This window comes from Lagopus muta, chromosome 1 (genome assembly GCF_023343835.1).
Source record: "Lagopus muta isolate bLagMut1 chromosome 1, bLagMut1 primary, whole genome shotgun sequence".
Taxonomy (NCBI): domain Eukaryota; kingdom Metazoa; phylum Chordata; class Aves; order Galliformes; family Phasianidae; genus Lagopus; species Lagopus muta.
Genome location: NC_064433.1, coordinates 28,564,486 through 28,591,720, shown reverse-complemented (window position 1 = coordinate 28,591,720; position 27,235 = coordinate 28,564,486). Strand labels below are relative to the sequence as shown.

General features: G+C 41.3%; 1 long non-coding RNA gene across 1 annotated transcript; it reads right to left on the bottom strand.

Annotated features, from left to right (window-relative positions):
• Positions 1 to 1,990: 1,990 nt before the first annotated feature.
• Positions 1,991 to 23,887, bottom strand: LOC125684460 (uncharacterized). Its single transcript, XR_007373296.1, has 3 exons — positions 23,828 to 23,887; positions 21,218 to 21,366; positions 1,991 to 2,442 (listed from the first exon to the last, which is right to left on the bottom strand). It is a non-coding gene; the product is annotated as an uncharacterized LOC125684460 (long non-coding RNA).
• Between the last annotated feature and the right edge of the window lie 3,348 nt (positions 23,888 to 27,235).

The window sequence follows — 27,235 nt, the reverse complement described above, 5'->3', positions numbered from 1 at the left end:
CTTGACACATGGGAAAAAAAATGGATCAATACACTTGCTCAAGGGTTGACATGGTGCTTTTCCTCAATTCTTTTTTCTTTTTTCTTCTGCCATGTTAAGGAGAGCTATTTTTTTTTTCTACCACAAGAAAGAAGGAAGGAAGGAGCAAGAAGAGGTGAGACACTGTGAAAAAACATGTCTGCCTCACATTTGTAAGGACTCACATTTGTGATAGCCTCACATTTGCCAGGACTGTAGTGCATTCCCACACCCAGCTGGATTGTCGCTCAGCTGTCTGCTAAAAGGCTCATTGCAGACTGCATCTGCCCCCTGCCCCTGCCCCACACTGCACATGCTGTCCTTCATACCACAGCAGTAACCCTGGTGAACCCTAAACAGAAGGAGTTACAAGTACAGATATATGTAAAGGAACACAGGAGTCCTACCTTGGGTATTTTTACCTGACAGCCCTTTCCTGACCCAACAGTTTTCTCTGCTAGATGTCCCAGTTTCTAAATTTGTCGTTGCAGAGCCAACCCACAATCCACTCACCTGCTGCAGACACCTCCTCTCAGCACTGAGCTGCTCCCTAGGGGTATGCAGATATCAAAAGCTTCCTAGCATCCATGAGCTCATGAAAAAAGATTCAAGTGGATAATTTTTCACATCATAAAACCACACCAGCTGCCAGCACTGAGCAGAATGGAGAAACAGTCACCTTGCCCAATGTCAGTGAAAGCAGGTACATCATAAACTGAGAAAGAAACAGAACCTCAGTTTCTAACCTCCACAGCTCTCAATGAAGGCCTTGATAGCTTTTCAGATGAGTAGAAATCCTTTAGGGTATCACCAACCCTCTGGCTTTAGCGTGTCCTTTGCCAGTGTTACACTGTGTGGTGTTTAGAAAACTGTCTTTACCTATACATTCCATAGTATTAGCTTGCCCATGTACTAGTAAAGAAAGTAAACCATGTTCAAAAGCATATATGAAAAACTCAGAGAGAAATACCACAAAATGAAGAGAAAATACGTTGTTTTTTTTTTTTATAGGAATTTCAGAAGTCTTATGTAAATCTGTGAATTGAAGTCTTTGAAATTAAATGTAATTACTGTTGCCACCAGAATGTGGCTGCCTTTAGTTTAAGCCAGGTGAGCAGCCTGAGAAATGTGTGCACAGAATTCTTACGCATTTTAACTGGACTTAGACTGGAAAAAGCTATTAGTAAGTCAAAGAGAACAAGACAAAAATCAGTCAAGGAAAACAAGACAAAAGTGAAAGACAGAATTTTAAAATGTTAGCTAAATATAATTACAATCAGATTATGGGAAGATAGGAATCCATGCACTGTTTTAGCATTATGAGACTCCTATTAGATGTAGTACAAAAAGCAGATTGGAAGTATGGAAACAATAGAAACAAAAGGGAAACGAACATTAATACGGCAGTGTTCCTATGGATGGGGCTCAAAAAGAGAATATAGGAATTTGCTTCTGCTTTTTTCACATCATCTGTCTCTTTGTCACACTTGCTATCATTTATGTATATTTTGAAAATGTAGCTTAGAGTGTTATTTTCACACCTTTTGTCTCTATGTACAAAACAGGTTAAGAAAAATTAGCCAAGAAACAATGTATCAGTGTTCCTCATGTATGAAATCTGAAATTCTCACTCCAAATATTTAATTGACCACAAGGCCACTCCCTCTGAAACACAGCTTACATTAACACAAATAATAAGTATAAGGAAATATACTAGTGCTCTAGCAAACTGATACCTAGAAATATTTCACTTCCTCCATTAGAGACTTATATCATTAATTTCTTGTTTTTGCATTTGACAGTACAAATAAGATGGAATAATGATTTGCAGTACTAAATCTTTTAAAATATAAGCATAAAGTATAGCCAAATTATGAGTGGTGAGAACACGCTGTTGAATTTTGTAATTTTTCCAGCCTGTGATTTGGTTTGCCTTATTTTTCCTCCAAGTCCTGTTTTCCTAAAGCTACACTTTAACAAATCACAAAATAATGGGCCTAAATTAAAATAAATGCAATTCTTAACTCTAGAAGTAAACTTAAACCATCCAGAAGGCTGCTATTTTATTTTATATGTAACTAAGATTCATGATACTTGTCTAGCATGAAGGACTACCTTGACCAGGTATTCTAAAAATGTATTGAGGATATTATTCTTTTTATCACCTTCTCTCATTCACCAGCCCCTCTAAGAGCAGACTGAGTGCCCTCCAGTTTGTGATGTTTTCGCTTGTAAGTGAAAGAGTTTCACTAATGTCACATCTCCTTTGTTCTGGAGACAAAGATGAGAGGTAGGTTTGATACCACTGATAAACCTGTACAGAGGCACATAGATCCTCTGGCTATTTGTCCCAGCACTTGAGTAAATGCAGTCCAGCTGAACGTCTCCTGGTAGACCATTTGCAGATGTCCATTTCTCCTGTTTCTGGAAATGTCAAAAGTGCTGAATTAGCCATTTGCTACTTCACAGTTTAATAGTTCCCTTCCCAGTGAGGCCGGAATGGGAGAAGAGAGAATTAACTTTCCAATGCTGACAAATTTTTACTGTATTTTGAATTTGTCCGGTGATTTCTGCGTGTTTTTTTGTGAGAGACTCAGACGCGAATGATCAGAAATGACAACATTAAAACATATTTGGACAAGCCAAATCTACATGTTCCAAAGCTGCCTATCATCACGGATTCATGAACATTAATTCTGCTGTACTAACCCAACTTTGTAATGACTATGTAGTCCTGCACTGAGGATTGACATGTACAGCCTGATAGTCTTGTTACACAGTGTTTTGTCAAAATGCTAATATAGCTCCTGCCTGCTGGATTGCCTCATCACTATTTTTTTTAAGAAAGAAGACTGAGTTTTAGAAATGCTGAGCAGCCAGATGCTTCAGTGACATCAACAGCAGATAAAAGCCCTCAGAACTGTCAGTGCTTTTAGAAAGGATGAACGTGTCTTTCTTCATACCTGTTGGTACTGTTCCATTCAGCTTACTTAGGTGTGCTTTATGGTATTGCCTGCCTTCTAACCATGCTCTCAATGCATCAGGTTCTGCTTGTGCCCAGAAGAACCAGATCAATAGAGTATAATTTAGTAGAAGAGTCTGCTATTAACTTCTAAGAGATTCCCCACTTAAATTAGTTAAGCTGGATTTGGCACTTGGTTATGTTTTAAAGTTATGTATGATTAAGGAACAGCAAAATGTTTTTTATTAATCTGATATTATGCTATCGGGGTTTTCTTTTTAAATAGAAACAGAGAATACATAAACTGAAGTTTGGGATAATTTAGCTTATCAGCTTAAATAGGAAAATATATATGTTAAGTGCGTTATCTGGTCTATGCAGGGGCATGGCTTCAAATTCATTACAGTTCATCATAGAGCCAGAAAATTTCCAAAAATTAGTAATGATTCAAACTAGTAATAAAAGCTAAAGTCCTTGCTAGATCATACATATTAATATACCATCAGCATAAAATGCCAATTTAAATTCACTGATGCCAGTCTCCATCCCATGAGAATCTGAAGCATCATTAGCAGCTCCTGTCAAAGGCTCTCGTGATAAAATAAAACAGCAGAGTGGAAGGAAATGAGAGACACAGAAAATATTTTTTTCTGCAGCAATTCGACTTTTAAAATCCCAAGTTTTTTTGATCTCTGCAATTTGGCTGTGTATTCAAAAAAGCAGCCATTCACTGCTGCCGATGACAAGATCCAACAGCGTCAGTCTCCTCAGAAGCAGAAGTTAGATTAACTTGGTCTTTTGGCAGACCACATATTAAGAGCTGCTCAATTCCCACGTTCTTTTCAGAAGACATCAGTGAGATTAGCAAGGTGTCATCAGACTTGATTTTGTACCGTTTGGGAACTTGGAATTTCAGTTCACAACTCTCCAGGCTGGTTTTGTAAATGCAACATTCTGAGATTTCCTTACCAAACGCTACCAGCCGTCTGCAACACCCTCTGCCTTCAAGCAGTGTGATTCAGACAAGCAGGAGCTTTTCTTTCCATTAGTCCTACATTCAACTTCTTTTTAGCAACAAAGTGACTCCCTCCCTCCATTCCCACACAAATAATCCTCTCCTGAAGAAGTCCAGCTTTTAGTGATTAATGGCATTTTGCAAGGTCTGGGTAACCCTTTAACAAGAGATGTCAGAGTGCCAAGTCCAGGGAGAGAAGCACTTAGGACAGATGGTCGTTACTCAGATTCTGCCACTGCCATGCCTTCAGAACTTTAATAAGTTAATTAACCTCTGTGACTCAGTGCAAGCACTGGTGTAATGCACACAGTAATTCTTAACGTGGAGTCCCACAGATGTAAGGCATGATAAAAGGGTACAGGAGTATTATCGTTACTAATGATCATTAGTTTGAAATCATAGTCAGGCAAAACCAAAAATAACAAAGCCATTGCAATTAGTTGCAAGGCAGGGTTGTGATATTTAATTACCATTAAAAGGGTACGTGATGAAAAATACATTACGTATTTTCAATAGTACTACTCAGAGACAATAAATAATTGGTGGGATATCCACAGCACATACCAGGAGTAACAGTCTGAAAAATGAGGATCACTAGATCTTATGTTTCTTTCTCCCAGCATAGAACTTATTTTTCATTGTGTTGAGCACTGCAGCAGCTATAATAAGTCTATTTTTCATGCATGATGCCCAGAAAGGTAACAATCCACAGGTTCGTCATTGCTCTTCTCATTGTCATTACTATTGCTCTTTATATGCTTAATAGTAACTGTACGTATTATCCTGAGAACTCTACATTTGGATCAGAGCTCTTCTGTCCTGTGTGCTGCACAAATACTTTGGAAGATGTTCATGGTCTGAAAAAGAGCTGACAACTTTCTGCAGCACAATTGATTATAGCTCTCCTTCTATTTCTTTTAAATATTGCTCCTGGGGTTTAAGTAGATAAAGCAAAGAAAAAACTCTCTTCCATCAGGTAAGGTATTAGTGATCAGAACTGAACATTGGCAACCTTCAGCGCATTCCTTTCCAGCTATCAAGAGTTTTCCTTTATTGACTAGTGTCTCTCGGCCTACCAAAGAATTGTTTAATTTGCAGCTGAAATCCTGATCCTCCGATGAATCATGTTTTCTTTTGAATGCAAAGGGCGTCTGTCTGGCAAAGTTGGCAGTCCAACCTTCATAAATATTGTTCTATTGATAAAAAGAGGAATTGGATATAGGGACTATCCAACATAAATATTTTGCAGAGATCCTGAATGTCTGAATACAATAGAGCAAAAGAATGTTATCGCATTTTAAATAATTCAGACATAAGCTTGAAGTGAATATTAGTTTTAGTTGAAGAACTGTCAAACGTAGTTTGCACCTTTAGTTTCATCTGGGAAACTGAAATGGACAACTGTTTGGGGGTTGCAGTTTTTCCTTTCATCATCTGTAGGGATTTGCCTTTGATTTTGTCAGGAGCAAGCCTGGGCTTCTTATTTGCTAGAAAATTTAAGGCAGAATTTCAGTGAGGTATTGAGAAACATCAGCACAATGTGCTCTTGCTCTTTGGGTGGAGGTGGATGGAAAAAGGGCCCTTTATGTCCTCCCTGCTCTCAGGGGAGCCCAAAGCCCTTAGGGAGGCAGAACACTCCAAGGGGAATACAGCTTCAGGCCAGGCAATGGAAAGGCAGCTGTGTGGCAGGAAGCACACAGGCCTGGCCTGTCACCAGGACCAAGAGAAGGGAATTGCATGCACCCTTCACAACAGAGAGCCACAGAGGCACATTTTCTCCCCCAAAACAATCCATCTTGGGGCACTCTTGGCATGGCACTCCTCCCTGCTGCTCCCCAGGGGCTGTGCCCAGAAAAATGAAAGACACGTTGCTGTTTGTGCTGGCAAACCTTCTCATTTTTGTCCCTTTTGGTCCCCGAAAGCCACTTAGATAAAGCAGAAAGCGGGTGCAGGAGGAGGAGTTTCTGGAGAAACCCTCAGTAGGGCTCACATAGGCATCTCACACATGGAGGCATGAGCCCACTCGTGCTGAACTCAGCAGGACCCCAAGCACCCAGGGCAGTCCTGCTGCTGCTTCTTCCCAAATGCAGCAACAGAGGAATTTTTTCTTCTCATCAATGAATTACACTCCACCACCACTTCCACAATATAAAGTCTAACAAAGGACACGTATTTTTATTGGGTCATCTATTCAAAGGAAGAGAATGCCTGTCATTGGTGCTGAACTGTACACTAAAAATGGAGGATAAGATACGGCACAATATTTCTTTGTTCTGTAGCTTACAGAACTGCTGTGCCTGCCATGCAAGGGAACATTTTTATGGGGCATGTGACAGCTACCCACGACAGGCAGTTTATCTATTTCTCTCTTCCTATGGATCATTCTTTTTTCTGTATTCTGTATCTCCTTAAAAGGGTGTCCTGGTTCAAATATATATATATATATTGTATATATATATATACAATAATATTATAATAAAACAATGCTTTTGCAATTAAAATAATGGCATTATTTACTTGGAAAGAATCTGCATCCCTACTGGAACCTCATGCTGAATTTCTCCCTTTGCTTGCATTCTACATCACAGGGAGACTTTGTGTATACTAGTTTTCCTTGCTGTAGGCACACTTCTGTGCTTTCTCCTACTCAGCAGTTTGAAAAGGTCTATTCCTTTTACACAGGGGTCACATTAGTTAAATCTACTATTTATAGGAATCAATCAAAGGCCTTCTGGGCATGAACTGCATCTTAAACATATTTCTTAGTTGCTGAAAAAGAATCAAAACAGTGACAGATGGAGACAAGCACTCCTCTGCACTGACCTAAATTAAGTTTTGTCTCAAAGTTCAAAGATCATTTAGCCAAAAGCAGAGAAAAGCAATGAATCAGCCATCCGTGGGCTTTCCTCACAGTACTAAACATACAGGCACACTCTCAGAGCTCACTGAGATGCCTATAGAAGCTGTGCATCAACGTGCAGAGTCCAGAGCTTGCAATGGGACTGAAGGACTGCAGCCAGGAACTGGGCCAGCCCTACCACCGCCCACTCCCTTTGCCTGACCAGGAAAGCTGGCAGTGGGCTGCTGGCTCTGCTTCTTAAGAAAACAACCTGTGCACCTGAGGAAGAATAAAGAACAGCTTGTAAAAGGAGCTAAGCAAAAAGCACAAGACAAAACAAATAATGAAAATGTCACATGGCTGAAAAGAAGGTTGCCGAGTTCCTTAGGCAACCTAGCAGAAAAGCAGTTGTGTTCTTTACGGTGTCTGTCATCTGTTAGACTACAGGTTCTGAAATCTGTCAGAGGAAAGCTGTGTACCTAATCAAAACATCTCTGTCTTTGTTCAGTTATTTAACATCATTGCTTTCAGGTAGAAAAAGTTTCCACAAAGTAACCACTCTGGTGCAAGTCCCAAGAACACCTTTCTGACGTGTCTATTAAAAGTTTGATTTCCAAACACAAGGCGAAGTTACTGGAAATTTTGCTCAAAGTCACATAGACCAATATGGATTGCTGCATGACAGTTTTTACCTTATTGACCCTGTTCTTGTTCTGTTGCTCTTCTGCTCTAATTCCCACAGCTATAGTTGCTGAAGCAGGGATTTTGGAGAGGCTTTTGTTTACAAAGAATTTTTCTTGTGTGTATCTGCAAGAAACTTTAATTAGATCTACAACCTCAAATTTGAGTTTAATAAACCCCTTTTCTCTATTAGCTTATATTATAATACTATGTAAGAAATCTAATAAATAAAAAGAAGCATTTAATATCACCTTTCTTTCCAGGATTTATAGTCATTTTGTTGCATTTGTAGATAAAATGCAATTAGAGCACCGCATTGGTAAGAATTACAATGAAAATGCTGAAAATAATCCATATTAATGCTTTTGATCCAGTTTCAGAAGCACAAAGCCCAGTTCAGCTGCCTAAACCAAGGCTCCTGTTGCCACTCGCATATCCTTCCATATCCTGCCTGGTACCTCAATGCCTCTCACTGCAAGGAAGGCCGGGCCCCATGGGTTTGCGGCCAAACACGGTAGCTTGTTGCATATGTCCTGATCACATTTTGTTTCTTGGGAGAGTCTATCAAGCCACTGATGACTGCATGCCTCATCTATTTCAAAATTCTTAAACACATCTTAGGATGGAAAGACTGGCTTTTAGCCTTCGCATTTTTATAACCATGCTAAGAATCACAGAATCATACTGTACCAGAAGGGGTGCATTTCCCAGGAATTTGTTTAGAGAAACTCCCACAGCCACCACAAATGCCACTGTATTCACTAGAATTTGTTTACTTCCAGCAAGCCCCAAATGCCACTGATCAAGTCATTCTTTCTCTAAAGTGGTAACTAGAGGCCTCAAGAGAGACTGACAAATACTGAACAAGAGACAAAAACTTCCCTAAACATTCTGAAAAGAGAAACATCAAACAGATGTGATAGATAGCAGGAAAATAAATTGCGGTGGTTGTTTTTTTTCTTTTTATTATGCTCATTTTACAGATTTAGTTTCTACAGTAGGTACGTGGTAGAATCTGGAAAGAAGCCCACTGTCCCCAGGTCCCAGGTCAGCACTAAACTAGAAAGACATCCATCCCCACCTGTCAGTCACAAGATACATAACAGAGATTAGGTTAAAGACCATTATTAAGAGCTCAGGAGCTAGAAAATGCATGACCTAACACCCACACAATTTCTAGGCAATAAGGCGGAGCATGTGCCCTAGGATGCTATCTTTCATCACATCCTTATGTCCTCTTTTGCTTCCCACAGTTCTTTTCTCAGTGCAAAGAACTGACTGTACTCAGTTAAATAGTAACAGCACACTATTTTATTTTCACTTCATTGTTCAATATATTACCCAAGCTGCTTTTCTCTCCACAGATGAAGCTGTGGTGTAAAGGTGGGATTATTCATATTCTCAGGAGCAATACTACAACACCTATCACTGCAGCACGTACGTGCTTCACTGACATTCGTGACTTAGTTTCACACAGCTCCTCTGAGGCACGGACTTTGTATTTTTCCCATGTTCCAGATTTGAAAATGCAATGCAGAATGACTAACATTAAGCTGTGTAGCGTAAGTACACTAAGAGCTGCAGTGCCCTGGGGTGTGCTCAGAGAGCTTGTGCAAGAAGTCGCCTCATCTCTGGAGACTTTAACTGGTGAACACAAACCAGATTCTACTGAGATTTTGAACCGTGATATTTCAAACGAATCTCATATGGCTGAAGGTGAATTTTCATAGTGACAGTAGAAGAGATGCTTCCAATAGAAAACATTTCCTTCTGCAAAATTTCATATCCCAGCTCTGAAAGATAGAAGATACTTATATTTAAAGAAACAGATGCTGTGATTTTGGAGGAAGATAAAAACATATCATTTATCATTCATGCTCAAATCCAGCAGTGCAGATTTAGCTAAAGCATTATTTAGAAAAACAGTAATTAGATGGAATTTCATTGCAAATAGAGAAAGTTTGGAAGAGTTATAAGAAGCTGAAATCAGGCTAAGAAATGTGCAACCTCAGGAATATGCTACTGGGCTCACTATGGACACAGAGAGCATCCAAAAGAGAGGTAACATTAAAAGGAGTATACTATAAGACTGACAAGGAAGGAAGCTATTATAAGAGCATCTAAGAAAATAATACCTGCCAAGAAATAAAGCCTGTTTTACAGATAGCAATCACAGAGGATGTTGTAGTCTGTATTTCTGTGAATATTCTGACTCCAGACTTGTGGCACCATGGAAATATCCTTTTCTTATTTTCCACTGCCAGCTTGTATGGAAAAACAGCTTGCTGGTTATACAAAATAGAGGTTATCAGCAATATTGCTAATTAATGGTGTAGTTGCCAACTAAAAAGTTAGACTCCGACAAATATGACCTAATGTTACACAAATATGCTTCATCAATCACAGTTAAAATAATAAGCAACAGCCAGTATTTTCTTTGGACTAGTAATAAAATCTATTGGCAGTTAGTGTAATTAAAGGCTAGTAAGCAGATTAAACTGGGGGTTTATAGTCTTCTCTTCTACAGAAAAAAGGATGAAATGCTTTTCAAATGCCAAAGCTTTGAACTAGTGGTATTTCTGTTTGCTTAAAAGGGGAAGAGTTTAGTGGGAGCCCAAGAATCAAAAGGCAAACCCACGTTTGGCGTGGGGAGAGATCAGGCCCCTAAGCACAATCAGACTTCGGGATGCGCTCTGATGCTTAATGCTCCTGGCACTGATTTGGCACACAGCAGTTGGTGGCACCATGCAGCAGTACTGCTATCTCAGGGTTTCTGGTACGGTGACATTTAGAGCTTCTATTTCTTAGTCCCACGATTGCCCAAAACCTTTGAAGACATTGTGGAATGTGAGTGACCTGGAGAAGTCTGAAGGGCTCTTCAAATACAGCAGAGGGATGTACAGACTTTTTATTATTATTATTATTATTTTAAATTTGTAGAACTAGATGGGAAGATGCTGAAGATTGCAAAATGATTAAGGAGCTTCAGTAATTATCTAAAATTCAGCAGATTATGTTCTAAATGCAAGGCATAAAAAAAAGAAAAACAATCTTGCATAGGAGATGTCACTTTACCAATTCAATGAAGTTAACGTAATTGCTTTTATAATTCTACTTCAAAAAATGAAGAATAGTGACGATGAACCAAACAAATATTTGCCCTAAATGCAATTCTGTCAGTTTCCCACATGTTACACATGAGAATGGTTTGGCCATTTTTTTCCTACACTGTCAGAACAATGCTAGTCATCTATTTTTAGTCCAGACTCTGTAAATCAAGGATACATTTTACAGTAATATTTATTTAAGCAGCACAACATTACTCATTGATACAGAGTACTAATGTTCCATTTATCCTCCACAATTTATCATTAGACTCACTGGATTTACATGCCATCCCTGCAAGATAAGGAATGCTATTAAAAATTGTTACGCATAAAAAAGAAAAAGAAAAATTTGAATATCATACACATTTCATTGCACTGCAATGGAGTTTTTTTTTTAAAGAAAGAAAATAGAACTAAAAAAGTAGAACATACTACATGAAGAGAACATGGCTGTCAGTCGCAGCACTGATAATTGGCTCCAAACCATCGTGAATCCATTGATTTCAGTGGCCTTTGGATAAGGCCCAGTAAAAAGCCACATTTTTGTATGGCAGGCAGAATTCATAAAGGCATGGTCTGAATCAGAAACAAAGAACTTTTGGGGGGCAGTATAGAATGGACCATGAAGCAGAAGTAAATAGTATTTACACAGTCAAAGGAAGAAGTATAGCAATTGCATTCATTCACATTAAATCCAGTTCACTGAATTTCATTTAAGGAAGCTTGAGGTAGAAAAGGAGGAATTCAGAAATGAAAAGAGAATCTTCAAGATCTTGGTTACACATCTAAGATAAGTCCTGCAGAAAATGGTATATCTCTTATTTTTGACATTTGACGAACTCTTTGTATTTAAGATGCGTTTCAATAATCACAAGCCCTCAACGGTTTGTAACTTCTCCCTCCTCCTGGTACACCTGACCATCTCCCTAGTATGCTTCCAGGACATGGATGGCCTATGACATCCCATGTACAAACACTGTCTTTTCAAGTCTCCTCATGAACAGGGGTAGGAGCTGCTGTTGCCATTAATGTAGGACCAGATCTCAAGTGAAAGAGGTTCCCTTGTTAATTAAGCAGTGAAAGCCTCCTGCCGAGACATCTGCTCAACAGAAAGAAGCAAGCTAATGCTTGAGGTAGGTTAATGCAAGTGCAAAACTGAAATTTTGAACCTCTTAAAATACCCATAGGTATTAGAGCTCTTCAAGTACCTTAGATTTTTTGCTCTTACCAGGATTGTCTGAATTAGATTTTATGCAATTAACCACGTGATTTAATCATCAGTGCTGATTTAATCAACAATTCTGGTTTAATCATCAGCAGATAGAGTGAATCTTTCTTTTCTTCCAATACGGGTGTGATTTCTCTGGTCTTGTTTTCAGTCCTGACAGAGGAGAGATCCTGACCAGATCCTAGGACAGCCTGGAGACAGGTCCAGGGCACCGTTTAAGGAACTGGGCCATGTAGATACACGTTGTGAGGAAAAACTTGAATGTGTCTCTTATCATTTCTCCAGTAAAGATTAGAAAGGGATAAAGCATAATGGCATATAATGCCTATGTAGAAGAGGGTGCTGCTGGCTTCAAATGCTGACCAGATTGTGCTAATAGCAGCAGTAAGTGTCAAGATATAAGATGCATGGTAAGCCTTATCTACATATTAGACACCTTCTGGCCAATCTTGATTCTCTAGGAGGGACAGTTTATCCTGAGTTGTATTTAGTTTACCCCACTCCAGAGGCATTCTCTTACTTTCTTGGAGTTCTTTGCTGCCCTGCAGAGACAGCAGAGACCCAAGTAGGATGATGTAGAAGCACATCTCACATTGTATCGTAGTGGCCTCCCTTTTCTGGCCTGCTGTGAATAGCTGCATTTGTTACAGGGCATTTCCTTAGATTCTGCAGGAGATTGGGGAGAGGAGAGAGCAGGGGGAGAGGGAAGGGAAGAAAAGAGTTCTGCAAGAATGTTACTTTACACGTTGGCAGATACCAATCCCATTTATATTATGGTGTTACAAACAACTCTATGCTGCTTTGGTGTCTCGTCCAGGCACACTGTTCCCATTCAAAATTTAATTGCCACAGAGAAACAAATTAAGTACACCGAATCAAAGGATTGCTTTGCCCAACAACTGACAGTCTCATCTTCCATATTTAGGCACCTATGTTTTCAACCAGCAGTCAGCTGTATGCCTATTCACAACTGTTGTTCCTATCCTTCATAATCACTTTGGAAGCTCTCTTGACATGCTCTGCCTTGCCACTAGGCTGAAAGAAATAGTTACAGATCCCAGAGGAAAGACTGCATCTTCTTCAGTATCATTCAGATACACAAGCATGTTTGAAAACTCAAATAGAAAATCTGAAGAGATTTTCTCCTGCTTAGAATGTCACTTTTTGGACATGTTTATATGCAAACACATTGCAACAATGAACTAGCATTAGACTTTGTCTTCCGCTATATTTGTAAGACCTGAATGAAATCCAGCCTGTTTCCTGTGTTGGTCAGTGGTCTGACTGCCCACTCAATTGGGGTTTCTTGAGAACAGTATTTGCTTTATTTTGGGAAGAAAAATGAGTCTGCAGCTGCGAACATCTTAGAGCAAAAAGTTTTGCTCTGCAGAGTAAAATGACCAATGGAAATAATTTTACTTATGAGATATAACTAATCTTTAAATGTCTCATTTTGCTATTTCAGAATCTCAGCTGCAAACATTTTATTTTGCTTATTGAAGAAAGGACATTTTTACTGCAAAATATTTGCTTAAAATCGGAGTTTAGATTTCTATAATACAATTGCTGTTATTAAATCAGATATCTTTTTAATCAGGATATAGCTTTAGAAGTAGTTAAATACTAAGTAAGCAGTGAAATGCCATCCTTCAGTATTAAACCACTGCACACAGAAACATCACACACTTTGATGACAACTTTTCAATCCTATACTGTGTTGTGCAATGGTTTCCACATCCAGAATGGAGACTGAGTTGGGGATGACAGACTGCTTTATCTCCTTCACTGCAGAAGAAGAGAAAACAATTGACAGTGTACTCGAAGAGTGAGGAAGAAAGAGAGAGAGAAAGAAATTTGAAAAACCACCAGTGATACTATGAAATATCAAGTTCTAATTCTCATGACTCACACTAACTATTCTTCGCAGGCTGGCCAAATGACAAGGCACATTATAATTATGTGGCTGAGACTAAAATGCTCTTAAGGCCTATGCAACTAGCCTAATGGACTCCACCAAACCCACCAAGGACACTAGACCTCACAACCAAAGACTGTAGCTAGATATTACAAATGGCAAGGCTGTTGTCCAGTGAAAATACAATGCTTGCAAATTGTTGCTTCTTAAAATGATTGCTCTGCTGAATGCTCCAGAAGAGTGACATCAGTTAGTGGTCACCCATGACAGTTTTCTTCCCTTAGCCGTTTCCTATGACTTCAGCCTTAGCATAAAAGGTTTTATTTCTTCACATAAAATTCCAATTGAAAAGAATGGGTGAAGGAAATCTTTCCAAAAGCTAGAGTTCTCATTCCATGAGTAAACAAGAAAATTCCTTGAAAGTCTTATTCATGGCAGGAATATTGTTCTCAGTGTAGGTCCTCAGCAGAACATTATCCCTCTGTGTGTAAAATCATTTGGCCAAATGATAACAAGAGTACAAACTGCTGGTTTCACTGGCCAGACTAGATCTGTCTTCCTGATTAGTTTTTGTGGGTTTTTTTTTCTGCCTTGACTATCCACTCAGTGCTATAATTAAAATTCATCTGTACTGTGTGTGTGTAAAAATGTTTGCCCATTAACATACATTGTTGCTAAACAGTCAGTTCACTGCAAGGCCACCTAGAGTGCCCTCAAAAGGCAAGCTCAAAAAGGAAAAAAAATACCAGGAGAATATATTTTCTAAGTGAAAAAACATAGAACAGAAGCACAGTTTCCCCTTTCACAGAATGGCCATGGCTGGAAGGGACCTCAAGGATCATGAAGCTCCAACCCCCCTGCCACAGGCAGGGCCACCAACCTCCCCATTCAATACTAGACCAGGCTGCCCAGGGCCCCATCCAACCTGGCCTTGAACACCTCCAGGGACAGGGCATCCACAGCCTCTCTGGGCAGCCTGTCCCAGCACCTCACCACTCTTCCTGTAAAGAATTCCCCCCTGACATCCAACCCAAATCTTCCCTCCCTCAACTTCAAACCATTTCCCCTTGTCCTGCAGTTATCAACCCTTTCAAAGAGTTGATTCCTCTCCCCTCTAAAGGCTCCCTTTAGGTACTGAAATGCTGCAATGAAGTCACCCCACAGCCTTCTTTTCTCCAGGCTGAACAAGGCCAGCTCCCTCAGCCTGTGTTCATAGGGGAGGTGCTCCAGTCCCCAGATGATCTTTGTGGCCCTCCTCTGGACCCTCTCCAGGGGGCTCCCTGTCTCTTTTGTACTGGGGGCTCCATACTTGGACACAGTATTCCAGATGGGGCCTCACAAGAGCAGAGGGAGACAATCACCTCCCTGTCCCTGCTGCCACCCCTCTTTTGATGGAGCCAAGGATACCATTTGCTTTTCAAGCTGCAAGAGCACACTGCTGGCTCATGTTAAGTTTTTCATCTATCAAGACCCCCAAGTCCTTCTCCACAAGGCTGCTCTCAAGGACCGCTCCTTCCAGTCTGTACGGATGCCTGGGATTCCTCCGGCCCAAGTGCAAAACTCTTTACTTTGCTGTGTTGAGCCTCATCAGGTTCACCTGGGCCCACTTTCTAGCCTCTCAAGGTACCTCTGCATGGCATCCCTTCCTTCTACCTTGTCAACCGCACCACTCAACATGGTGTTGTCAGCAAACTTGCTGAGGGTGCACTCGATTCCGTCATCGATGTCACTGATAAAGATGTTAAAGAGCACTGGTCCCAAGACAGACCCCTGGGGGACACCGCTCATTACCAGCCTCCACCTGGACATAGAGCCAGGTGATGACCACCTTCTGTCTGCAGCCTTTCAGTTTCTTATCCATCGAGGGGTGTGCCCATCAAATCCACATCCCTCCAATTTGGAGATAAGGATGAGGTGGGGGACCATGTCAAAGGCCTTGTTCAAGTCCAGGTAAATGGCATCTGTCCTCTTTCTCTTGTCCTCATTTCTAGTTTTAATGACTTCATTTACTTCTCCCTGTAATCATCTTGCCCTTTCTCTATACCAGTCTCTGTCTGTCCTTGTTCCAATCTTAAATATGCCAATTCCTCCTACTCCCCAGCTCACTTTCCCTCCTCTTTTTCATCAGCTATTCCTCCATTTCATGTCATATTTTCCATTCTTCTTTGCTAGTGAGAGCTATGAGCTAAGCTCTCCTCCCTGCCTCAGAAGGGAGGAGCACACACAAAGGCAAAGCCTTGTAGGAAGGAGGGCAGGTGGGAGGAATCCCACCCAGACACTGCCTTACCCTGCTTCCATTCAAGAGCTTGCTTCTTGCAAACTTACTTCATCTTTTTTTTTTTTCCTCCTGCTTGTATATTAAGAGAAGGGAGTAATGTATCCCTCATGGAGCTCCCAGATCACAGGCACAATAAGAAAAAAACAACCCAAAGCATTATCTTCTAGCAAAAGGCAAACACGTGTATATGCTTCCCCTGGAACCTTTAGAAAGATTATACAGACAAATCCACTGGAAAAAGTTACCAGTTTTCTGCCTATTTTCAAATCACTTTCTTACCCTCCTTCTTTGCATTAGCTTGTTACCCAGCACAAACAGCCAGCAAGTATTCACACTACCAACTCAAGTTCTACATTTCCCAGTGAAGAACTCAGCAAAGATACAATATCAATCACAATTTAGTTTTCATTTCTTTCACTTTTTTTTCCTTTCTGATGATTTGAAAAAGAGATCTTAGAGAGCTTAGCTGCTTCTAGTTACTTACTTAAAATGCAAGCCTGCCAGCCTGCTTTGCTAGACCTAGCAAGAATAGTGCTTTTTTTTTTTTTTTTTTTTGGCATCTGGACTATATTCAATTCATGATATTAATGAAGAATAGCGACAATATAAAATTGGGCTGTTCTGTTTCCCTGAGAAATCACTGAGATTATATTACCAAAGCATAGTTTACACAGGTCCACAACCATTAAGTAATTTGCAGTAATATTTTCCTCTTTTGTTTTTCACTATAAGGGACAGCTTTTGGGTTTTTTTGGTTCATGCTTCTTAAGTGAAATTTCTAGGGGATACAGTCACTGGCAATTTACCAGGGTGCCAGAGGCTGAAGAATAAACCTTGCCTTCAAAACAATGCATCTGTTGGCTGGGTTCTATTGTAATCAACACTTTAATGCTACTGCTTTTTTTTTTTTTTTTTCCCCTCTCTCTGAGCTCATCAGTACAGAGCTGTTGAAAATAGCTTGACGTTTCTCCTTTGCCTCCTGACATTAATCATGGTTAATTAAGTGACAATAAAGTTAGGGCTAATGCAAACAGGCATTAATTCTTGTCATCTCCCTGTTCTCAGGAGTATTGAAACTTGGACAAGCGAAGAGAAACAACATTGAAAATGTTCCTAAGAAAAAAACATTCAATTAACATCAACATTGGAGGTCTTGTCAGAGATCTGTTATAACGTATGCCACAGTTTTTACCAATAACTGCATGCCAGAAAACTCCTGCGTCTACTCAGATGTAAGACTGAGGTCTACTTTTCCAAGCATGGGGATATAAGCTCCCATAACCTTTCTGCTGGACAAATGGCAGGCAGATGTAGACAAATGTACCTGGTCCATTTTTGTAGAAACTCTTACCGAAAACGCTGACATGTTTCTTTTCCAATGTAGGTAGCTAAATCAAGGGTGTTCAAGAGTGAGTAATATTTCATGAGTGGCAAGTAACAGATCTGGAAAGAAAGGTCTAAGCAAACAATTCCTTTATTTTTCCACACGAGTTGAAGAAAAATAATAATTAAAAAAATCAACTCAGAAAATCCAACTAACTTGCACAAGATGAAACTACTGCTGTTCAAAGGCGTCTTGGCCTTGGAATAGTTCTGAAATGCCTCTTTCAGCTGACTGAGGAGGCAGCTAGCTGCTTACCTGCCTATACATTACTCACAGCTCACTGCCTAGGCCTGGAGGTAAGGCTAAGTAGATCTTTTTCTCAAAGGATATGAGATCATAGAATGGTTTGAGTTGGAAGGGATCTCAAAGGCCTCTAGTTCCACCACCTGACAGGGACAGGACACCTTCCATTAGGCCAGGTTTCCCAAAGCTCCATTCAGCTTGGCCTTAAATACCTTCAGGAGTGGGGTATCCACAGCTTCTCTGGACAATCTGTTTCAATGTCTCACCACTCTCATGAAGATTTTCTCATAAAGATTTTCCTCCTTATGTATCTGAAGGATATATCTATAAGGATTATCCTCCTTATAAATCTCAATTTTTATTATTATTATTATTATTATTTTTTAGTATAAATCATTACACTTTCAACTGTCACCACACTCCTCAATGAAGAGTTCTTCTCCATCTTTCATCAGGCCTCTTTAAATATTGGAAGGCAGCTATAAGGTCTTCCCAGAGCCTTCTCTTTTCTAGGCTAAATAGATCAAACTTTCTCAGCCTGTCTTCATAGGAGAGGTCCCTCAGCCCTCTGATAATCTCTGTAGTCTTTTTTGGACCTGCTCCTACAGCTCTATATTTCTCTTGTGCGGGGGCCTCAGATCTAGATGCAGTAATCCACATGTGGCCCCACAAGAGCAGAGTAGACCATCACCTTCCTCAGCCTGTTGGCCATGCTTCTTTTGATGCAGCCTAGGATACAATTGGCCTTCTGGGCTGTAAGCACACTATGCTGGCCAGTGCCAAGTTTTTCATTGTCAATAGCCAAGTTCTCACCCATAGGACTGCTCTTCATCTACTCATCACTCAGACTGCATTGCTGTTTGGGATTGCCTCAACTGAGACACAGGACCTTGTGCTTGGGCATAGCTGAACTGCATATTGTTCACATGGGCTCACTTGTTGAGTCTGTCAAGGTACTTCTGGATGGCATCCTTTCCCTCCAGCAAGGTGTTGACGTTACTTATTTCAGCTAAAGTAGTTACAGCTCTGTTTCTAGTTACAAGGTCCACACAGTATTTCTCGCTCTAAATTTGTTCTCCATGGCTTCACCTTTTCCCAACATTTTGCTGGCACCAAACCAAAGATGCTTCATCACTTACTAGCCAGCCTCACAATATCACTGCCACTGCTCCTTCAAAGCTTGCTACTGCTGTGTCCCCACTGCAAGATTATCCAGTCTAACCCACCGCAATGAACAGTTATCCACTGTTCACCATCCCTGGGGGCTGTCTTCTGGAGACCTTCACAGCACCTCTGCAGCACTTCCGCCTGCTGGCCTACGCTCTGTAAAGCTGCCTCCTACAAGGAGAAGATGCTAGAAGCTGGGGTTCAGCTGCCTTTTTTTTAAAAAAAAAAACACAACCATATGGTACTCTGGAGACGTTTGTCTTGCTCACACGTTATCATATCAGATATCAAATTGTGCACCACTTTCCTGAACATTAACTGAGACTTTTTTCCCAGTTAAAAGGCACATGCAAGGTGTCAGCTATTGAGTCATCTCCCCTTTCTTTCTGGTACATCCTTGGAAAGAGTTCCTACACATCACTTTGACCACTTCTACCGAGAAATTCCAAGTGTTTTGCAGGATCTACAACTACAGCACCCACCAAGTTCCTTCTGCAGCACCTTCCATCCCCTCAGTCCCCATATGAGAGTGAAGGCTGGAGCAGGGCTCGTGGCACAGCCACAGGAGCTTAAGCACACACCCTGTGATGCCCTCATGGGACTCTCTAGGGCCAGCTGGACAGACCTCCATTCCCACAAAGCAGCATACAAGTTCCTGCACCTTTTCTACCGAGTACCATTTCCTGGGATCCTCACCATTACTGTGCACTTGAGGTTGCTTCAGTCCAGGTAATGACCTTGTAAGTTGGCCTTGTTGAATCAAGTTGCATCATATTCCTTTTTGAACAATACCAGATAACTAGCACTGGGGAGTATCTCTTGCATAAGCTGTGTGGTTACTTATGGGGTGTGCAGGGCATAAGGACACTAGTGGTTCTTGGCTGTCTGTGCACTATGGAGACGAGATATTCTGGGGCAAAGTACATTCAATATGGATAAAGATGATCTATGAACTATGTAAAACAAATACATAGCACTCCCATTGATTTTAAATGACCTTTCAAAGTTACATTCTTTGTGTGTTCTGTACTGTTCTAATGAACTTGAGGATGATTTGTATTCGAAGAAAAGTATCTTCAAAATGAAGTCATGGAAGGCCATGTACCACAAAGAAATGGTATCCACAGCATTTCAAGTTTCTCATAGCAATAATTTCATTAAATCTTTTAACTTGGGCACTATTTTACATACTGTGCTTTACACATCAGCGTTGACAGGTGGAAAAGCAGGCTTATGTTGCAGTCACAGGAAGAGAACCTGAATTATTTACAAGGGGAAAGTTTTTCAGTCTGGGAATCATAGTCAAATGAAGAAAATTAAAAATCTGAACTACTGCACAGAGCAAAGGCTATAAACCTAAGATCTTCCATCCCTATTTTTTTATGTGGCTGAAGGACATTTGTATTCAGTAGATCACAAAAATAATTTATACACAAGAGGATGCAGGAGGACTTGTTTTCCTCTGCTTTGGCTCTCTTAGAATTAAAATACTCTAAATACATGTTTTGATACGGAAACTTTACTTGCTCTATGAATTAGTTATCACTGTCCTATTTTTGGCACATAATAGCTGTCATGCTTCTGGTGCTTGCTTGCAGTGTTACTGCATTTTTTTAGTCATCATTTTAGAGCTTGCTTCAGCATAAACTACCAGGGTGTAGCTGGTTTCCTTCTCTCATTGCTCTGTAGAGCACGTGCATCTAGTAGCAATGGTGAAAAACAAAAGGAATGGGGAAATCCAGATAAAACACATCTTCATAGGTATATTTTTGCTACTATTGCATATATATATACACACACATTTGTTCATGACTGCCTATGCTTTTCATTTATACCCACTCAAGAAATTTGTTTTAAAGATGTATTGATATATAAGAAACAGTAATGCATTCTTGTGACAATATTTGAGCAACATTTGTAGAAAAGACAGATTTCACTTTCTTACTGTAAAACATCATATGGATAATTTCCTTTTTCCCAAAATACTGGTGCTTGCTCCTTTAGAGAAACAACCAATCTTAAGTAGAAGAGCTTTGACTCCATTCTGGGAACAGGATATGAGGGCCATGAGCAATCCTGCTCCTTTGGATATGGAACCAGGCGCAATTGCTCCAAATTTCAGAGGACCCTCTGACGACAGCTAGATTCATGCGCTATAAATTTTGTCTGCCATGTCAAACAGTTAAAAGAAATAAAATTTGCTTCCCTGTTTCTAATACTATAGAAGTTCTGCACTTTTGTTAATCTTTCCTCTAGCAGATGAACTGTGTCCATGAAGAAATTAAAAGCAGCCAGAGATCAGACTCTTCATTGAAGTGGAGTGAGTGGGAATCACTTTGCAGAGAGAAAACCATAGCAGAAGGAGAAAACAGCTATTTACCTTCTAGACGCTAAACCCAAGGTGGAGATCACAACACTGGCTGCATGCCTTGAAAAACTTGAGAAGTGGCCAAATAACTCCAAAGAGGTCTACCAAGAATTATTTCCATAAAGGCAACACCATCTCACCAGGTAAAAGCCATTTTTCATCTGTTAAAAGTCAGAAGGAGAATTTAAGAAACACAGAATTAAAATTTACATAATTTCCTTCCTTGTGCTTTCTTATATATACATTCAACCAAGCTCATTAGTACTTGTGAGATGTCTTTGCTTTAAAAATATTACAAGAGTAATCAATGATGACTGCTAGCTATTAGACAAGGAGGTGACACTTGGGAGCAATTTGGAATGCCGAGTTCATTTGAACAGTATGCACTTGAACACAGATAATGTAATGTCATTAACGTTGCCATAAAAAAAATAAAAATAGGTTACTGTTATAGAAAAGGTCACTGTATTTCAGAAATAAATATCCAGATCAAGGATTTAGGGGTCATATTACCAGGCAACTCATTGTACATCCTTGATGTGAGGCTGATCCTGACTCTACCACTGCTTTTGTGCAGAATGCGGTAATAACTACTCAGGTTGTCAAGACTTCACTGAAATTAGCAGAAATCCCAACTGGAAGGTAGGAATAACTGAGAGTTTTTAAATATAAATATTATTTCAAACAATAATATTTATAATCTACTGGCATTTATTTTGTATCTGTGATGTTATTGCATGATTCTTTTTGATAAAGCTTTGCATCCCAGAGTCATGCAGTCTTGTCAGAAATGCAACATTCATTAAAAATGAAATGAATCTCCCCCAGATATTTCTATCTAGTTCTGAATTCTAGGGCAACAAAAAAAAAAAAAAAAGTAAAAATCAAAAAAAAAAACCCTGAAAACATGAATCATGTATATTCAAGGACATACAAATAAGTACCTTTAATTAATCTCATCATGTTTGGACTTGCAGTGCTGCTCATACACATACACAATAAAAGACAACAAAAGCATTTTCATTTTAGACAAGTGAATATATGGCAAGACTGCATAACTAAAGTTAAGGCACTCAAATATGAAGTAAAATGGTAAGATGCACAGTTTTACCACTGAAGGAGTTTCACTTTTCTAGCAGGAAAAATACAGACTAGTGCAGGAAAGACATGCTGGAGTAGTTTGTCTTATGTAGGTAGATGGTCAGGAAATTGGGACATCACCTAACTCCAAAATCTAGGATTTTAAAAGTGTCCCTGTTTGGTTTCTTGGCTCCCATCAGCTAGACAACAGATGCTTATCATTTGTGTTAGTTGGTAATCAATCAGTATTTTCTTATCTCAGCTGTAGTTACAGCTGGGTCCCTCTCCAGACTCCTGTAACCTGGAAGGTTCTGCTGTGTTCTAGGACAAGGGACCTAATCTCTGAACAACTTGCTCTTTCTATTACTGAAATTCAGTGCAGATTCCTTTTCTCATTCTAATGGGCATTTCTTGATTAAAAAAGTGTATTTCTTAGCAGTTTTCATCCTTCCTAACATAAGGCAAACTCTTTCTAGGTGATCAATGTTAGACTTTTCCCTACAACCTTCTCATCCTACTTAGAAAATGACCTTGCAACCGTGGGCTGTGCACCAATGCTTCCTGGGGATCAGCTCCTATTCCGTCATCCCAGGGGCCTTTGTATCTCCTCAATGAACAGTCAAGCTCAAACACTGCAGCAGTAAAAGAGAAATTCACGTGGCCCAGCCCAAGGCAAACTATGCTTTCTCCTCCCAAAGGAAGACCCTGTCTCTACTTCATACCTTGCTCAACTGCCCCAGAAGATCTTTCTGCCAGCTCCCAGTATTACCCAGGTGGGTAACTAGAGCCTAATGCTCCCTCAGGTCTCCAAAATGACTTGACTTACTCTGGTTGGTGTTTTGTTTTGAATCAGAGAGAACCCTTTACAAGACCTACAGCTTTCTTGGCATCCCTCTGTTTTGCCTGGAAGGCCATGCCTTTTTTCCCGTGGCGATTCTTCCCAGCACTTTTCTGCTTCTGTGCCAGGATAGCTTGCAGGAATGGGGCCTGTATGAGGATATAATCTCTTGGGAAAGGAATGTAATTAAAAGCAACATATAAAGCAATTAAAAAAAAAAATCTTCTGAGGGTGCTCAGCTGACACAGTGAGAACCTTGTGAGAATATTTAATTGTTTGTGTTATTGAGTGCAGAAAGGTTGGTTTAAATTCAAAATAAACATGGGAATTAAATACAAAACAGTATCAAAAAACATAGCTACATAGTTAAAAAAACAAAAACATTTAGGAATGATAAATATTAAAGTTCCATAAAAACGAGACTTACTGGATTAAACAGGTAATTAAAAAAAAAAAAAAAAAAAATCAGAGTTTTATGCCAACTACAACATAAAGATCTAGATAGAACACCAATGCAGCTACCTTGATTTTTCATATTTTTAATCCTGTTTTTCCAGTTAAATCTGTAGCAAAACATTATGATTGACAATATCAAGTGCCTATCTGCATAATCAAAGACTATTAGGATGTTATAATCACAAAACAATCAATAGAGTTAGGCAAAACAGACTATGATAACAAAAGAGAACAAATAGAAGGCTTACCCCTATCCTGGGCTCACTCACAAAACTCCAGCAGAGCAGATCTCCAGAAGAGACTCTTCCCACTGGTAGCCAGCTCTTCAATAGGTCTAGGAGAGGTGCAGCCAGGCTCCACTCCTTCCGGCAGCACAGGTGAATTGCCTTCAGCTGTGCTCCTCTGGCTGACTCATGGCTCGCCTCAGGTGATCAATCAGAGGTTCAGGCCGTGACTCAGCAGTTCCCATACACTCCACCCCTTCATGGCATGAACCAATGATCAGGTTAACTAAAGGGTAAGCTTTCCCTAATACAGAGATCTGTTATATCGCGACGCTTATACAATTTTATCGCGACGTGTGTTGGTACAATTCAAGATGAGTGATGATCAGTGGATGTCCATATTCTTCTATGGGCCAGTGCTCAATGATGTGCCTGGAGGTATGAGGTCCTGAGGTGCAGGTCCTTTCTATGTTCCACCAGTCCCATGCAGACCATCACCAGGTGTTGTACGTGATCTGACAGCAACACTGGAACGCTTGATGGCATTTTGTTCCTTCCGGTGGTCCTGCAGGCTCACAGACTCACGGGGAGTAATACAGATGTTTCAGAGGTACCAGGAGGGGAAGTTCTGCTCTCCAGGGCAAGATACAGGCCATATATCTATCCTGGGTCAACACTTCCGCCTGTACTGGGGCACGTCCTGGCAGCCTGTACCATACCTTCTGGCCGGATGTCTGCGGCTGCATAACGATATCAGGCACCAAAGGAGGTGTCCTGATCTGCCATAGGGACATGATGGGGGTCCCTTTAGCAATGAAAATCAGAGTGTGAGCACAATATCAGTAGGCCATGTACCTTTTACTGGAGGGACTACTGAGCCTCCCACCTCCAACAATCTCCCCCAAGGTGCAAGCAGGCCACACCACTTGGGTCCTACCTGCACCTTCCAGGGCCATTTTATTCTACGGGTACCCGGATCTAAATTCTCAGGGGCAGGGAGCAGAAGATTATTTTCGTTACCAATCTGGGGTCTTACGTGATGATCAGTGCCCATAATTTGGATCCTAAGCAGGGTGGCCCATGTTGTCTGCAACATTCTCAGGGCACTGGGTCTGCCGTCTCGAGGTCTTTCATTCAGGTCCCGCAGGATTTCATACAGTCTTTTCGTCCACCCCTGCAGGGACTGAGAGTCTGTCTTCAGGGCAGCCTTAAGAATACCATTATAACGTTTGATGGGGCCTGCCCCCATTGGATTATACGGCAGGTGGAATCGCCATTCAATGTTATTTTCTTATGCCCAGCACTGCATTGTTTCACCGGTAAAATGAGTCCCTTGGTCGCTCTCGATGACTTGAGGTGACCCGTAGGCAGATATCAGTTTAGTGAATGCCTTGATGATATATGCCTGGTTTGCTCTCGGTACTGGATAGGCCTGCAGTAGCCCACTTGCAGTGTTGACGCAGGTCAGGGCGTATCTTGTCCCCTCGCAGCGAGGAAGGGGCCCGATGTAATCGACCTGCCTTCGCTGGAGAGGATTGTATCCTCTAGCAAGACGGGCTGTTGTTTCAGGCAACGATCTCAATCTCATGTTGGAGCAAGCACCGCAGTCTCGGCGTGCCTGAGTGATGTCAGGTAGCTGTATGGGCAGTCCCCACGCTGCAGCAGCTGCCCACAGTGTCTTTTGTCCTTGTGCCATAGCTTCTGATGTAACCAACGGGTGATGTTCTCAGATGGTGAATTCTCAATCCACTGCACTTGGGCCAGCGTGTCAGCTTTGTCGTTTCCTAGTGCCTGTAGGGGTTGGTGACCAGAGACCTGGTAGACACGTACAGTCCTGTGTTTAAGCACATTCCATACATCTAACCACACATCTCTGCCCCAGATTGGTCAGGCGTGGATTGTCCATTCCTGGGTGGCCCACTGTGCAATGCAAAGAGTGAGCCCCCTGTATACAGCCCAACTATCTGTTGGATATTCAGGATCCCACCACCGGGTTCCTTGGTTATAACCATGCACGCGGCTTGCAGTTCTGCCCACTGGTTGCTCTGACCATCCCCCTCGTCAAACCAGATTGTCTTGGTGGAGGGATGGGATGCTATTGCTCTCACTAGCTCGGGTTGCCCTTGCTGGACCTATCTGTGTACCAGGCATCTTCAGGAATGGGACTCCGGTGGAGCAACCAATGTTTCTTTTGATGCATCACTGTGTTACTCACTGGGCCTAGGAGCTTCTGAAGTTCTTCTTCCAATGGAGATGTGGACAGACTATTCCTCTGGCAATCAGCCATTTTGAGAGGGATTTCACCATAGGACCACTGTCCCCTGTAGGTCCCAATTCTTCAGTAATCCGAGCTGGACTTTGCCAAGGGGAACCTGAGAACCCTGGGGTTTCCCCTGGGAGTTTCTTTTTTGCTGTGTTCGTGGTCCCAGTGACTGTGCAACATGCAGCTGGCATTGTCCAGCTTGCAGTAATGTTTTCTTGCAAAGGCTTTTAGGTGAATTTCTGAGAATGGAAATGTGGAGGGGAGAAGTCTAGAAGTCAGCTACAAAGGAGAGAAGTTCTTCAAAGCTCTTTGTCATCATGGAATGCTCTGCCATTGAAGCATGGAGAAATGACAGTCCAGAAGGAAGGGATGCCATGCAGAGGACCTGGGCAGGATGGAGAGGCAGGCCCATGCCAACCTCATGGAGTTCAACAAGGCCAAGTGAGAGGTCCTGCAGCTGGGTGGGGGCAATCCCAAGCACAGAGGTTGGGCAGAGAATGGCTTGAGATCAGCCCCAAGGAGAAGGATTTGGGGGTGTTGGTGGATGGAAACCTCAACGTGAGCTGGCAATGTGTGCCAGCAGCCCAGAAGGCCAATGGGACTCGGTGATCTTCAAGATCCTTCCAACCCAAACCATTCTGTGATTCCATGATATACAGATGCATAAATAGGAGGAGATGGAGAAAACGAGGAAACCTCCCCAGAGTAAGCAGTAGGGATGATACGAGATGGAAGAAGCACCACAGGTGTAAGGAAACAGAAAGTTCATTCTGAAGGTTGTTCAACTAGTCTTTAATTGTGTGCAAGCTTCTTGGTGGCCGTCTGGGGTCCTCATCTTCAGAGTTCTGTTTCACACAATCCATGTGGTTCCTGGAGGCGCAGATGTGTGCAGCACTGAAGGTCCTGACTGGGCTGTCCATCTGCAAGTCAGAAGGGGAGGAAGGGTGAAAGGAGCAGCCTCCTGCCCCGCTTCCCTGTGCTGCTCTCTCCTGCACAGCCCTGCTCACCGGGTTGCTGCTGTAAAAATGGTTTCCTTGGCCATTTGGGGCTGCCTGCGTCACCAATGCCACGTTGACACAGCCACTGCAATCGGCAGTTCAAGTGCCAGCACCTGGAGTGAGTCAGGACTCAGCACAGCAGCACCACATGTTGGGGTGAGGGCAGGGGGA